Genomic DNA, 14,729 nt, shown 5'->3' with positions numbered 1-14,729 from the left:
CATGCTGTTAAATATCTTGTATTGCTGGAGTTTTTACACATTATTAATGGTAACACAAAATACTATAACTTATTTAAAGATGTCATAATGTTCTTTTATCCTCACCCATATGAATCATAAATTCACAGTGTTTAATATTATAGTTAATATTGAGGTATTTCATAATACAAAGATGTGTTAAGTAAAGAACATATATAGTTTTTAGCAACATCTTGGCTTCTAACTCACAAGATTTGGAGCAAATGGAATTCTCATATGCCCAGTCCTATTTCAGTGCACAAATAAATGTCTGTAATGTTGAATATTATTGTTATTAAAATAATAATTTATGAATGTAAAATTAATGAAAATATCACAATGTTTATGTTAAGAAAAAGGAGACAAACATAGAAGTATGTATCGTTCTTAGATGTAGTGACTCATGCTTGTAATTACAGTGCACAGGAGATGGAGACAGGAAAATTTCTAAGATTGTGAAGGAGGCTTCAGGTAGATGAGATTTGGTTATTGTAATATCTTTCTTTTTACAACAGACATCTTCATGTGCATATTTGTATATACACAAGTGCACGAGTATGTTTATGTATGCAAGCATGTGCTTTAATTTATATGAAATAAAAAGACAAAACTAGTTTATGTGAAACCTAATTGTTATTCCCAGGATATCAGAGGTAGGAGAACACACAAATTACAAAGATGAATGTGGTTGTTTCAAAAATAACGGAAATTCTTGTGATAGTCATAAATTTACATCTGAGTTTCAAAATGCTTTGGCTACTTACTAGAATGGTATAATTTCATTGTCTGATAATTATATAGCATTAGTCCTTGAAAATATAAAAGGAAAAGTCTGGATATAAAAGTGAAAATGAAAACAAAGACTATATTAGAATATGCATGTTTAAATGCCTTCTGACACTTTTTGGATTTCAGAAAATAATAGCCTATGAGACTAGTATTTAATTCTTTAAAGATATATAAAAAATATTTCCATAGAAAAATATCAAATTTCCACATATTAAAATGAAAACATTGATTTGTTTCCTTGTGTCTACCCACAGGAACAAAAAAAAGACCATGTTGCTAAATTTGGTATATATTCAATTTGGCTACCAGACTCCTAATACCGATTTCAAAAAAAATTCTTTTCCCATGGGCACTGATTCCTCTGGCAATAAATGAATAAAGGATATTGCACTCTTTGAACACCTCTAATTTAAATCAACTTAATCAGCCCTCTTCATTGAAAGATTCTGGAGTACAATTACAGCTCTAATGTGTAGCTGTGGCTTCATTTCAGGCCTCCTAGGAGAGAATAATTGCATTACATGTATTTTCCTGAGGAAATTGCTTTGTGCCTTGAGGTAATACTTTTTAAAAAATTATTTCTTTTATATTGTGTAATTTTGAGTCACATGGAGGACCTTTTGCATATAATATACTAATATCATTTTCTTCATCTGAACGAAACCTAGGTAAAACTATGTATAATAGTTACTATGGATTTATCAGTCAAATATTACTGATATCATTAACATAGGTACTGATTCTTTGCAATAAGAAACATAATCTTGAACATAGTTGAACAAACGCTTTTGTCATATGATAGGGCATCTCTTGGGTATATTCCCAAGAGTGGTATTACTGGATCTTGGGGTAGGTTGATCCCAAATTTCCTGAGAAATCACCACACTGATTTCCAAAGGGTTGCACAAGTTTGCATTCCCACCAGCAATGGATGAGTGTGCCAATACCAAGCTGTTTTCAATACTGAAGCTCTGTAATAGCGATTGAAGTCAGGGATGGTAATGCCTCCAGAAGTTCCTTTATTGTATAAGTGAGGTATCCCAGACCCAAAAAGAGGAACATGGGATGTACTCACTCATAATTGATTTCTAGCCATAAATAAAGGACATTGAGCATATAATTTCTGATCCTAGAGAAGCTAAATAAGACGGTGAACCCAAAGAAAATCATATAGTCATCCACCTGAATAGGGGAAGTAGACAAGCTTGCCAGGTAAAAACTGGGAACTTGCGGGTGAGGTGGCATAGGGCTAAGGGAAATGAGGTGAGAAACGTGAGAAGGGAAGGATGGGGGGAGTTTGGGGGAATGGGATGGTTGGGATATAGAAAGGGTGGATACGGGAGCAGAGAAATATATATCCTAATTAAGGGAGCCATCTTAGGGTTGGCAAAAGGCTTGACTCTAGAGGGGCTTGCAGGTGTCCAGGGAGAGGTCCCCAGCTAGTACCTTGGGCAACTGTGGAGAGGGAACCTGAAATGACCGTATCCTATACTGATGAATATCTTGCATATCACATTAGAACCTTCATCTGGCGATAGATAGAGACAGAGACACAATTTGGAGCAACGGACTGAGCTCGTAAGGTCCAAATGAGGAGCAGAAGGAGGGAGAACATGAGCAAGGAAGTCAGGACCACGAGGGGTGCACCCACCCACTATGACAGTGGAATTGATCTATTGGGAGCTCACCAAGGCCAGCTGGACTGGGACTGAATAAGCATGGGATGAAACAGGACTCTCTGAACATGGCAGAAAATGAAGGCTGATGAGAAGCCAAGGACAATGGCACTAGGTTTCGATTCTAATACATGAACTGGCTTTGTGGGAGCCTAGCCTGTTTGGATGCTCACCTTCCTGGACCTAGATAGAAGTGGGAGGACCTTGGACTTCCGGCAGGGCAGGGAATTTGGACTGCTCTTCAGTATGGAGAGGAAGGGGGAATGGAGTGGTTGAGGGGGAGAGGGGTGGGGAGAGGGGAAGGGGTGGAGGGGAGGGGGCAATGCATGGGAGGAGGGGGAGGGAAATGGGAAACGGGGAGGAGGTGGAAATTTTAATTAAAAAAGAATAAAATAAATAAACAATAAAAAAGAAACATAATCTTTTGTTTCAGGTTATGAATCAAAGAGTTTTAGGCTGACTTAAAATGGGAAGTTTTTGTTTTATACATGAAAATTTGAACTATAATATCTTGATCATTATTTCGTTCTTTCATGTTTTTAAAACATCATGTGACTAAAACAGAACACAGATTCAGAATGAGTAAAACATCTATTCTTTTAGTAATAGTGCACTCGGCATGAATTTTTCTAAAAAAGAAAGTAAAGTTAGAAACTTCCTTAAAGTTTGCGTTTATAAAACTAAGTCATATTTCCATTTAAACAAGTGATATAACACCTAATTACTTATTGAATATTTAGGTACTTAATACTTAAGGATTATATTGTATTAATCAAGAGTCTTTAGGTTAACTTTACTAAATATAAACTTACTTAATCCCAGTTTTCTCATATGCAGAGTTTGTATTTGGAGAGTATGTTCTCCTAAGATTTACTTGTAATCCCTTCTCTTTAACTAATGCAATGATTTTCAGTAGCTGATTTCACTATCATTAAGTTCTAAATAAAAATATCTTAGAGAATATGAGATACTATATTTTGAGTTACCATGTCCCAAACACACAGATTTAAGTAACCTAAATATCGTGTTCCAACATGGAGACAGTTTCACAAAATTTTTCTATATTTAAAGACAAGCTTTAAAATACATATTTGGTTATATAAGAAATCTAGCTATATTAGGGTTGGGAGAACGATCCTCTAGATTCAAGATGCCAGTGGATGATATTCTTAAATGAATTGATAGAAACTACTTGCCTGCTAAGTAAATAGATTCCAAAATATTTTTTCTATGTTCATCTGTTGTCACAGGACAGTAGTTCAGATACTGCATGGAGCAAAGAATGGCTGTTCTATTAGGCTAAAACTTACCTAAGTTATGGTAATTAACCTCAGGAACTGCAAAACTTCAATCTCACCACGTGACTGAAACTCCAGGTAGCCAATAAAACTCTGCAGGCACAAAACACCCAAGAACAGTATTTTGCTCACTGCCAGAAATGTTTTCTTTTCAGAAATTTTATTCACATGAGTAATTTGTGCTATGTGTTATGGTCTCTCTAAGTCTGTATATACATACCTGTATCTACATCTCAACCTGTGTCTATTATAAATATTATAAAACTAAATGGTATTTTGTATGCATTTGATTCACCTTATAATATAAATTGTTTATTCTCTTCCAACATCCTATCAGTTCTCTCAGATTGCTACTGAACTGCCAAGTAGTCACAGGAAAAAATCAGTAATTCACTGCCTTTGTGTGGGGCAATGGCCTGTGGTCTGTCAATTATATTTTAAATAAATGCTGATTGACCAGTAGCCAGGCAGGAAGTATAGGCAGGACAACCAGACAGGAAGTAGAGGTGGGTCAATGAGAACAGGAGAATTCTGGGAAGAGGGACACTCCTGCAGTCCTGTCCCAGCCACAGAAAAAGCAAGATGTGACTGCCCTGACAAATAAGTTACCAAGCCACGTGACTAACACAGATAAGAATAATGGACTATTATAAGTTGTAAGAGTTAATAAGAAACCTGAGCTAATGGGCAAATCACATTATAACTAATGTAGATTTTTGTTTGATTTCTTTGGGACTTAATGATTGCAGGAATTGGGCAGGACAGAAATCCTCTGACACCAAAATGGCACCAGAATAATGGGCTAATATAAGCTATAAGAGTTAATAAGAAGCCTGAGCTATTGGGCCAATTAGTTTATAACTAATGCAGACCTCTGTGTGATTTTTTTGGGGGGGACTTAATGATTGTAGGAACCAGGCAGGACAGGAAACCCTGACAATACTGCCTGTTGGCAGAGACTTCTCACTTGAATCCCAGTTGCCCAAACATGAAATAATCACACAGGACATATATTAATTGGAATACTGTTTGACCAATCACTTAAGTCCATTGCTAGCTAGCTCTTTTTTGTTTGTTTGTTTATCCTTTTTAAATTAATTTTTATTGAGTTCTACATTTTTCTCTGCACCACTCCCTGTCTCTCCCCTTCAACCTTCTCCCAAGGTCCCTATGCTCCCAATTTACTTAGGAGATCTTGTCTTCTATGTATGTCTGTCTTAGGGTCCTCATTGTTGTCTAAGTTCTCAGGGATTGTGTTTTATGAGCTTTTTTTTTTTTGCTATATGTTTAAAATCAGTTATGAGTAAATACATATGATAATTGCCTTTATGTGTCTTATATCTTAAATTTACCCATATCTATTAGTCTGTGTATCACCATGAAGTCATAGCCTACCAGTAAGGTACCAGCAGGCTTCTGTAGGCATCTTTCTTCTTCTCCTGCATCTCTCTAACTCCACATGTTTTCTCTCAGCATTCAGTTTACTGAATTTCCCACCTACTTCTATTCTACCCAGCAACAAGTATACAGAAGGATTCCCTACATCAACTGTCGACACAAGTAGCTAACATAGCTTGTTGAACTGTTTCTCTTTAAGCAAAGACTGCTGAGTATTTTGGTAATGCTCTTGGCTCCTTTTCTCATTAGACTTCAGTTGGTAAAATGCTGTAACATGAATTCTTCTTTTGAATTAGTCTCAAATTTCATTCCATAGGATCCAATATAACTACTATAATAGAAAACTGGTACATATATTTTGCTTGTCAGAATAACACAGTGTGTATGCATTGTTTTCTTTATTTCTGAGATATCCAATTTCTTCAGGTTTCTTCATAAATTTCTGACCACTTACTCTCAGTTTCCATCAAGTTTTCTTTCAATTTTTCCACCCAATACTTCTTTTAACAATTAGGAATTTCTTTAGATCGCATTCCCTGGAGAGTATTATTGCTACTTTTCTTATAGACGCTGTCATTCAGAGACGTCTTTATTATTATTATATCATTAACTGGTAGTTTGACAAAAGTTTTTTTGTTCAGGCACTGAAAAATGATTTTCTTATTGAAAAACATTTGAAGGGTCTTTTTTGTTGTTGTTTTGGATTTTTCAAGACAGGGTTTCTCTGTGTATCTCTAGATGTCCTGGAGCTAGCTGTTGTAGACCACGCTGGCCTCAAACTCACAGAGATTTGCCTATCTCTGTCTCCTGAGTACTGGGATTAAAGGTGTACACCACCACCATCTAGCTTTTGAATGGTTTTTCTAAAGAGGGAAAATTATTTATGTCTACTGAGTTTATTCTTGTATAAGGATTTACCCAGAACCAAATTCTGTGATTTATCATTATGAGTTAGTCTGCATTGTTTGATTTACCTGGAAATTGTAATGGTGTAAGTAAATGTAGACAGATTATAAAAATACATACAGCTTTAATAGGGAAATAGACTTACAGGACCACAGGTTCCGGTGGAGAACAGGAAAGCAGAAAAAAAGGGCTGCTGGGATCATGCCCAGCAGATTTATCAGTAAACATTAGCCCGAGGCGAACATGCCCCCTAATGGGCGGGGCTTATCCCTACATGAAATTAATAAGGGAAAACAAATTGAAGAATAGTGTTCCTCAGCAGCATGTGTAACACTAGGTCTGTCCAGAACACTTATAGTGACTTTGTGCCCTGTGAAATTCAGGACATTATACAAATTCTTATAACACTCTTACTTAAGGCATAGTGAAGAACACCTATGATAATTATGACTATCAAATCTAATATATTTTAAGTATTTATAAGTTCAATATGGTTGATAAATTTAGCTAGACTAACTAAAACGTGGTTGAGAATATAAAAGCCTCATTAAAAGGTAAGAAAAAGCTGGACAGTGGTGGTGCATGCCTTTAATTCCTGTAATCAGGAGGTAGAGGCAAGTGGATCTTTGTAAGTTTGAAGCCAGCCTGCTCTACAAGAGCTAGTTCCAGACAGGCTCCAAAGCTACAGAGAAACCCTGTCTCATAACACAAACAAAAAACAAACAAAGTGACAAAATAGAAATATAAGAAAACTTAATTTTATTTGGAGTAGAACATTTTTCTCTTCTCATGAATGTTAGAAAATTTCCATTTATTTATTATTATCCTATATTTTATGCAAAATAATTTCTCAATTTAAACATATTTGATCATATTCTACCTATTTCCCAGTTACTTCAGAACCTCTTCCTCTCTGTACCCATTCAACTTTAAGTCTTTTCTCAAAAACTGAAGAAAGCCACAATACAACACCCCCTATAAAAAGACAAAACTGTGCTCTAAAAGGAGAAACTGTAATCAAATAAAAGCACACACACACACACACACACACACACACTGCTCTCTCCTGGTGTTGTGAGTAATTGAAATGCCCAGTTTTACTCTATTAGATAAAATTGATTTACCCACTCTCATCAGATATAAATGACAGTTTAATTGTTTATCATTAACTTAGTGTCTAGGTATTGACTCATTTGTTCATTTATTTAAAATAAACAAAATAAAATAAAGCAATAAAAAATAAAAAAAATCACATTAGAATTAGGCTAGGTAAATCAAGAGATGAAAAGGAGATGAAGAATAAGCACAGGAATTAGAGACCCACATTGTCCTTCACTTAGGAATCCCATGTAAACACTAAACTGAAAGCCATAATGCATATGTAGAGAACCCGTTGAAGACTCATACAGGCCTTATGCTACCTCAGTTACTTTGAGCTCACATGTGTTTCAATGTTAATTAATGGGTCTTGCTTTCCTGATGTCCTGGGTCTTCTCTGTGACTCACACTCTCTCTATGTCCTCCTCTGTGCAGGTCCCTGAGCTACTTGGGCAGGCTTTTGAAGAAGACATCCCATATAGGACTGAGTGTTTCAGAGCCCTTCTCTCTCTACTTAATGTCTACTTGCGGGTCTCTCTCTATATTTTTATATGCTGTAGGAAGCAGAAAATCACTGGAAGTTATTGCATCACTATTTTATTTCCTTTTTCTTAAACCAGTATTTTTTGATTTTTCTATTTGTCTATGGAATATCTAGTCTGTTGGTCAGCCAAAGAGTTTTTTTTTTTAGTTATATCTCATACAGTGGGTTTCAAATCAGTTATTGATTAGTTACTACCACAAGTCTGTGTTACCATTATTTTAGAAGCATAACACTGTCAGTAAAGATTTTGTGACTGGCTTGGTGTTTACATTACTCTTTTTACAGAGTGCAGAATACCTTCTTGTAACACTGACATGAGAATGTATGGTTGAAATCATTATGTAGGCATCAACTCTACATCACAATTTTAAATACAGTTGTTTTCAGCATTTTTACCTTAATTTCAGTTATGTAGAGCAGCCTATAGTACTGGCAAATTGCTTATGTAGGGCTAAATATATATTAAATACATTTATTATTCTCAATAATAAGCAATTTTCCAATGGGTATCATACTATTATGATCACATTCAAAGATGTATATTAGAATTCTAATAATTCATTCACTTATCTACTTGGCGAGCAATATATTTACATGAAAATGTAGTTAATGAAAAGTTTATTGCCTCAGTAAAGCAGAACTATAACAAGAAAACTGAAAATTTTGACAACCAAACCATTAAAAATACCAAATTAGTCCTAACTCACATATTTACAGTAGATTATCCAAAATGAAAACTAGACCTACAATAATAATGAAGTAAGAAATTGTATGTGTTAAAGATTTTATGGTCATTTCTAATTGTCTAGTTGACATGACAAAGATACACTTGAAAAAAGAGTCTCAGCAAAGAATGACCAAGATCAGCTTAGCCATTGAACCTGTGACGTATTTGTGGAGGATTGTGTTGATTATACTAATTGATATAGGAAGTCCTTTCTGCAGTTGCTGTGTCTTGAACTGTATCAGAGAGGAGACTATCAGCTCAGCTCAACCATGTTTTATGTCATTTTTCTTCTATGCCCTTGACTACAGTTTCAATAGTTCTTTCAAGTCTATGCCTCAAATTCCTCAAAATGGTAAACAGATCCCTTGATTTGTAAAATAAATAGGTCATTTCCTCCCTATGTTCTTTACTTGCTTGGTTTTCAAAGCAACAAGACACAAGATACAGGTATGATTTCACAAAGCAAGGAAAGGCATATAGCAAAGTAGAAAGGTCATACTATAATTAAACATATTGCTTCATATCTAATCTGGGCTTTCTGCAAAAACTTCATTATTTAACACATTATTGAACATATTTTTGCCTTAAGAATCACTCCTTGATAAATTCGAAGGTATTTTTATTTCTCATAAACAGAAGCATGTTCACATCAGTACATACATTACTGAGTTTTATTTATGTGAACTCAAACATGGTGTTATTCTGCAGCTTTTTCAGGTGTTTCATTTCAAAATTCTAGTTTACAACTACTATAACTGTAAAAAGGCAAAATAAGACCATAGATAGGTGATTTAAGAGGAGATGTTAGAAATGTAATCATGGTTATTATTCAGACAAAATACACCTGCCTAGCTTTATGGATCACTAAAATACTAAAATTTCTGTGGTGCTGAAAAAATTTGTAACCATAAGCAGTCTTCAAAGAAGATATGATGTTCCTCTCTCTATCTGAAACAGGTCTTCTAATCTGCTGACACAAAGATTAATGCTGACCATACCATGAGACTTTCTATTCATCTTCTATCTACTCTTCATTTGAATGGGCTATGTCTGGGATTTAATATTGATCATAATGTTCTTTTTCACCCCCAGTATATATCTTTGTATGTGAGATAAGTGCTTGCCTTAATTCATAAGGGGTAGCCTAGAAGCTTAGAATCATGTGTTCCAAAATAAAGAAACCTAAATCGTTCAATGTCTTTGATGCTGTCCTGCCCCCAAGTGACAAGAATAAGTTTAAATATATTTTTGCAGTGATAGCCATATTTAGTAGCTCATATTTAGTATATAGTACATTTAATTTGATACATGTATACAATAAGTACAGATTAAGTCTGGATAATTTGCATTTTTGTCTTTCCTCATTAAACTCTGTGGGTGGAGCCTTCAACTTTCTGTTTGACAGCTAGTTTAAGAAATTTAAGTTAACTGAAAACTATCAACACTGAGTTATTTATTTAAGAAAAATTTTTGGAGGAGGAACATGATCCTATCCAGTGCCATGATGAACAGAGTCCTATCCAGCACCATGATGGACAGAGTAGGGCAAAGATAACAATATGCAGACCCAAGGTAGTCTGCCCTGGGCTCCGAGGGCAGATGGTACTATTATGGTGGGCAAAAGTATGGTGGAGAGACATAGAGATACATAGAGAGAGAGATGGGGGAGAGGGAAAGAGTGAGTGAGGGAAAGAGCTGAGATTGATTTCCTGTGGACAGAGGGCATAAATAAAAAGGTGAAAGTGGTGAGGAGAGGGTTAAGGTTAAGGCTTAACGATTCCTTGGCCTGGGCTGCTGCTGGAAATGAATGAGATGGAGATGCATGATGTAAAATTGCACAGGTAATAAATTTTAAAATGGTAAAACTCTTGGCTATATTTAATCCAAATTATATCCTCTCTACTTTCAAGAATCAGGGTTTTAAAATCCCCTCTCTACATGATGATATAACTTAAATTTCAGGTCTGAAAAATAGAAAAACATTTTCTTTGGTGGCTGACTTTAGTTAACTTAGTAACTTCTACTAACATATTTTTACTGCAGATATTAGGACTTTAAACTTGTTTATATGAGTACTTCACAATATAGATATAGACATAAATAATATATATTCTATCTAAATATACATAGATTATTAGTTTCTTTATCAATCTGTATATAGGTACTTTATTTCAATATCTTAACTACTGTGTATAATGTTAAAGTTTAGAAAAATGTAATTCAGCCATCTTTTTGACACAATGATTACATTTCTGCTTAGAGTAAATAGGCTATTTGCATATGTATTGTTCTGCAAAACCTTCATATTTTCTCTTAATGTCTATACTACTGTTCACTGACTTAAACAATGAGTAATAATATCTCTACTCACTCTCCTTACCACTCTATTTTATCTACATCGTTTCATAATAGTCATGCTAATTGAAGTGAGATGGTATGGCATTTGCACTTTAATTTGCATTTTCCTATTATATATTGTTACTGATCTTGTTTTTCCATATACTTGTTGACTTTTTGGGATATCTTATTTGGAAAACAAATATTAAAATTACTTGCCTGATTTAAAGCCTTTATTCATCTGATTTTGTTGCTGAGAATATTTTCTTTATATATTCTTTTGACTGGTCCGTTGTAGAAGAATAACATTGAAGCAGCAACAGTTTCAATTGCTTCTTTATGTCAGGCACATGAAAATGCAAATCAACAAAAATATACATAAGTCACATTGCACATAGTGATTTCTTTTCTTTCTCTCTCTGATCTTCTAAGAAATAATTTAATGAATTACACTTAGCAAAATTGATAAAATCTATGTGAAATATAACAAAAGTATTTCAATTTGATATATTACAAAAATACAAAAGAGAGGGGAGTCGAATATATAATATTTTTTTAATAATTTGAGTAATTTCAACTTCATATAGTAGGAAAAAGGTTCTGCTTAAATTGTACTATGCCTCATAATGCATAAATAAGAAAACTTAAATATAAGAAAAATTTATATATTATTCAACCAATAAAAGACATTAAAAGTCCAGTAGTAGGAAGAATATAAATTATATAAAAATATCAAAAGCTTGCAAGCTTATTATAAATGTTAACTATATTCATATTTTAAAGACAAATAATATTAATCAACAGAAGTAGAATTTAATATGTTATAATTTCAAAAGTAAGAATTGTGAATAACTAGAATGTAACAATAATTTTCTAATATATCAGGAATTAAAAAGCAAATAATTAAAGGCAATATTAAATGAGAAACATATTGTTTAGTGGCTGAATGAAAAAATGCAATATGGAAGAGGAAAAACATCTCTGAGAATAAGTAATAAAGACATATAAATGACATTTTTTAGCTCCATCCAGTTTTCTGTAAAATTCAAGCCTCCAGTATTTTTTTTTCTGATGTGTAGTACTCCATTGTGTAAATGTACCATATTTTCCTCACCCATTCTTCGGTCAAGGGGAATTTAGGTTGTTTCCTGGTTCTGGCTATGACAAACAATGCTGCTATGAACATATTTTAGCACATATTCTTGTGGCACAATTGAGAATCCTTTGGATATATACCCAAAAGTGGCATTAATGGGTCTTGAGAAAGATTGTTTCCCAATTTTCTGAGAAATCACCACACTGACATCCAAAGGGGCTATATCAGCTTTCATTTCCACCAGCAATGCAGGAGTGCTCCCTTTACCCCACAAGCTCTCCAGTGTAAGTTGTCATCAGTGTTTTTGATCTTGGTTATTCTTACAGGTATAACATGGAATCTCAGAATTATTTTGATTTGCATTTCTCTGATGACTAAGGATGTTGAATATTTCCTTAAGTGTCTTTCAATCACTTTAGATCCCTCTGTTGAGAGTTCTCTGTTTAAGTTTGTACTCCATTTTTATTGGTTTATTTGTTCTTTTGAGGAACAAATTTCTTGAATTCTTTGTATATTTTGGAGATCAGACCTCTGTCTGAAGTGGGGTTGGTGAAGATCTTTTCCCATTTTGCAGGCTGTTTTGTCTTGTTGACCGTGTCCTTTGCTTTACAGAAGATTTTCAGTTTCTTGTTGACCGTGTCCTTTGCTTTACAGAAGATTTTCAATTTCAGGAGGTCCCATTTATTAATTGTTTCTTTCAGTGTCTGTGCTACTTGGTTTCTTTAGGGAGTGGTCTCCTATGCCAATGCCTTTAAGTGTACTTCTTACTTTCTCCTCTATGAGTTCAGTGTGCCTGGCTTTATGTTGAGGTCGCTGATCCTTTTGGACTTGAGTGTTGTCCATGGTGATAGATATGGATCTATTTTTATTCTTCAACATATTGATATCCAGTTATACCAGTATGATTTGATAAATATGCCTTCTTTTTTTCAATTTGATATTTTTTGCTACTTTGTTAAAAATGAGGTGTTCAAAGCCTGGTATTGGCATAAAAACAGACAGGAAGACCAATGGAAACATGTCTACTTTCTTAAGGAAAAAAACAAAACACACTGAGGCAATTGAGTTGTGAAGTTATTCATATTGCATCCATACATATTTTAAGAGCAATAATGATGTGTATATTGAAGGATTTATTTGTTTAGCTTCTAAAGCCTAATGTCTAATTTCTCTTACTTCTCCCCAGGTGTCTGATATTGTCAACTTCCTGGAAACAATAATGATGCCGTAGAAGCTGTTCTAACTCATTAGATTGCTTTAGTTACACAGATAAGGATGATTATATACCTACCCAAAGAACTCAGAAGATATTAATGAAATGAATCAGGGCCATCAAAAATTATGGTGGCCAAGATAAGAATTTGAAACATCCTAAATAATTAAGCTACTTTAATCCTTTCTTTGTTACCAATATAATTTTCCTTAATTTGATTTTGGAAAAAAAAAGAGGTTCTATCTTTCAATCAAACCCATTCTTCTGTAAGCAATCAAAGAAACAAAAAAGCAAAAGTTAAATAGAGATAGAGAAAATAGTGCCATGATTTTTTTCATCGGAACAGTCACTTCCCTGCGTCCTCAGTATTTTTTGTTCAATTGAATCTTCATTTATACTTCAACTTTGGAAGCAGCACTCTATGGATTATATTTCCTTAATTTTAAAGAATACTGTTTCTTTCACTTTCTTCCTTTTATCATATTAGATTACCATACTAAACAAATATTTCAAGCAGCAGTACCTACACCACCAGAGACTAGATGATATCTTTATGTCTGAGAACAAAAGAGTATGAAGATATATTTTTTTAATTTCTCATAAAACAGGCATTTTGCCATCTAAATTTATTTCAGTCTCTCTGTGACTATGTTGGTAATTTAACTAATTTAACACAAATCTTATTGAATACTTACAATATACAGTAGGAAAAAATTATTGTAAGAATTTAGAATGACGTTAGCTTCAGGCTCAGTGTGAACTCTACTGTGTCCACAATAAGCAAGAGAGTTCTTATTATGATATTCTCTCTCTTTCTCTCTCTCTCTTTCTCTCTCTCTCTTTCTCTCTCTCTCTCTCCCTCTCTCTCTCTCTCTCTCTATATATATATATATATATATATAAAACATATATATAATGGAGGAAAATTGAATAAATAAATATATTTTAAAAAATAATATTTACTTCTTTTCTTAGGCAGGAAATTTGCATATACTGTGAGTTCATAAGTGTGTTAGTCCTGGTATGTTCTGAAGACAATGATTTATTCCCAACTCCTCCCCAATCTCAAGCTCTTACAATCTTTCCACTTGCTTTTTTACAACAGTCTGTAATACAGATGTCACATTTGTGGCTTACCGATAGACTATAACTTATTCTTTGCACTGTGCTCAATTAAGACTTCCTGTGTTTACTACTATATACTGAACACAGAATATTCTCTGAGAAAGTATGAGAATGGTATAATCTACAAATAATGAGATCAATATGTATGCGAGTTGGATACTATGTTCATTTAGAAAAATATTATAAGCAGGAATGCCCCCTAAGGCTGTGAGTTTACTAATAATGGGTACTTAGGAAGACTCCTAGTACTAAGCATATTTCTTCTTGTGTCACAATGCTTAAATCCAATCAAAAAACTGTTGCTTAACACCATAATATTTGTTTCACTATTGTGCCCATTAGTATATCTTGCCACGTCAGTCATTGTTGCTGTTCACATTATACATATCTGGATAAGTCTGGTAATAGTTTGGTATTGTTTTTTTTTTTTTTTTTTTTTGGGTTTTTTGAGACAGGGTTTCTCTGTGGTTTTGGAGCCTGTCCTGGAACTAGCTCTTGTAGACC

Source organism: Chionomys nivalis, chromosome 3 (assembly GCF_950005125.1).
Source record: "Chionomys nivalis chromosome 3, mChiNiv1.1, whole genome shotgun sequence".
Taxonomy (NCBI): Eukaryota; Metazoa; Chordata; class Mammalia; order Rodentia; family Cricetidae; genus Chionomys; species Chionomys nivalis.
This window is presented reverse-complemented; position numbering follows the sequence as displayed.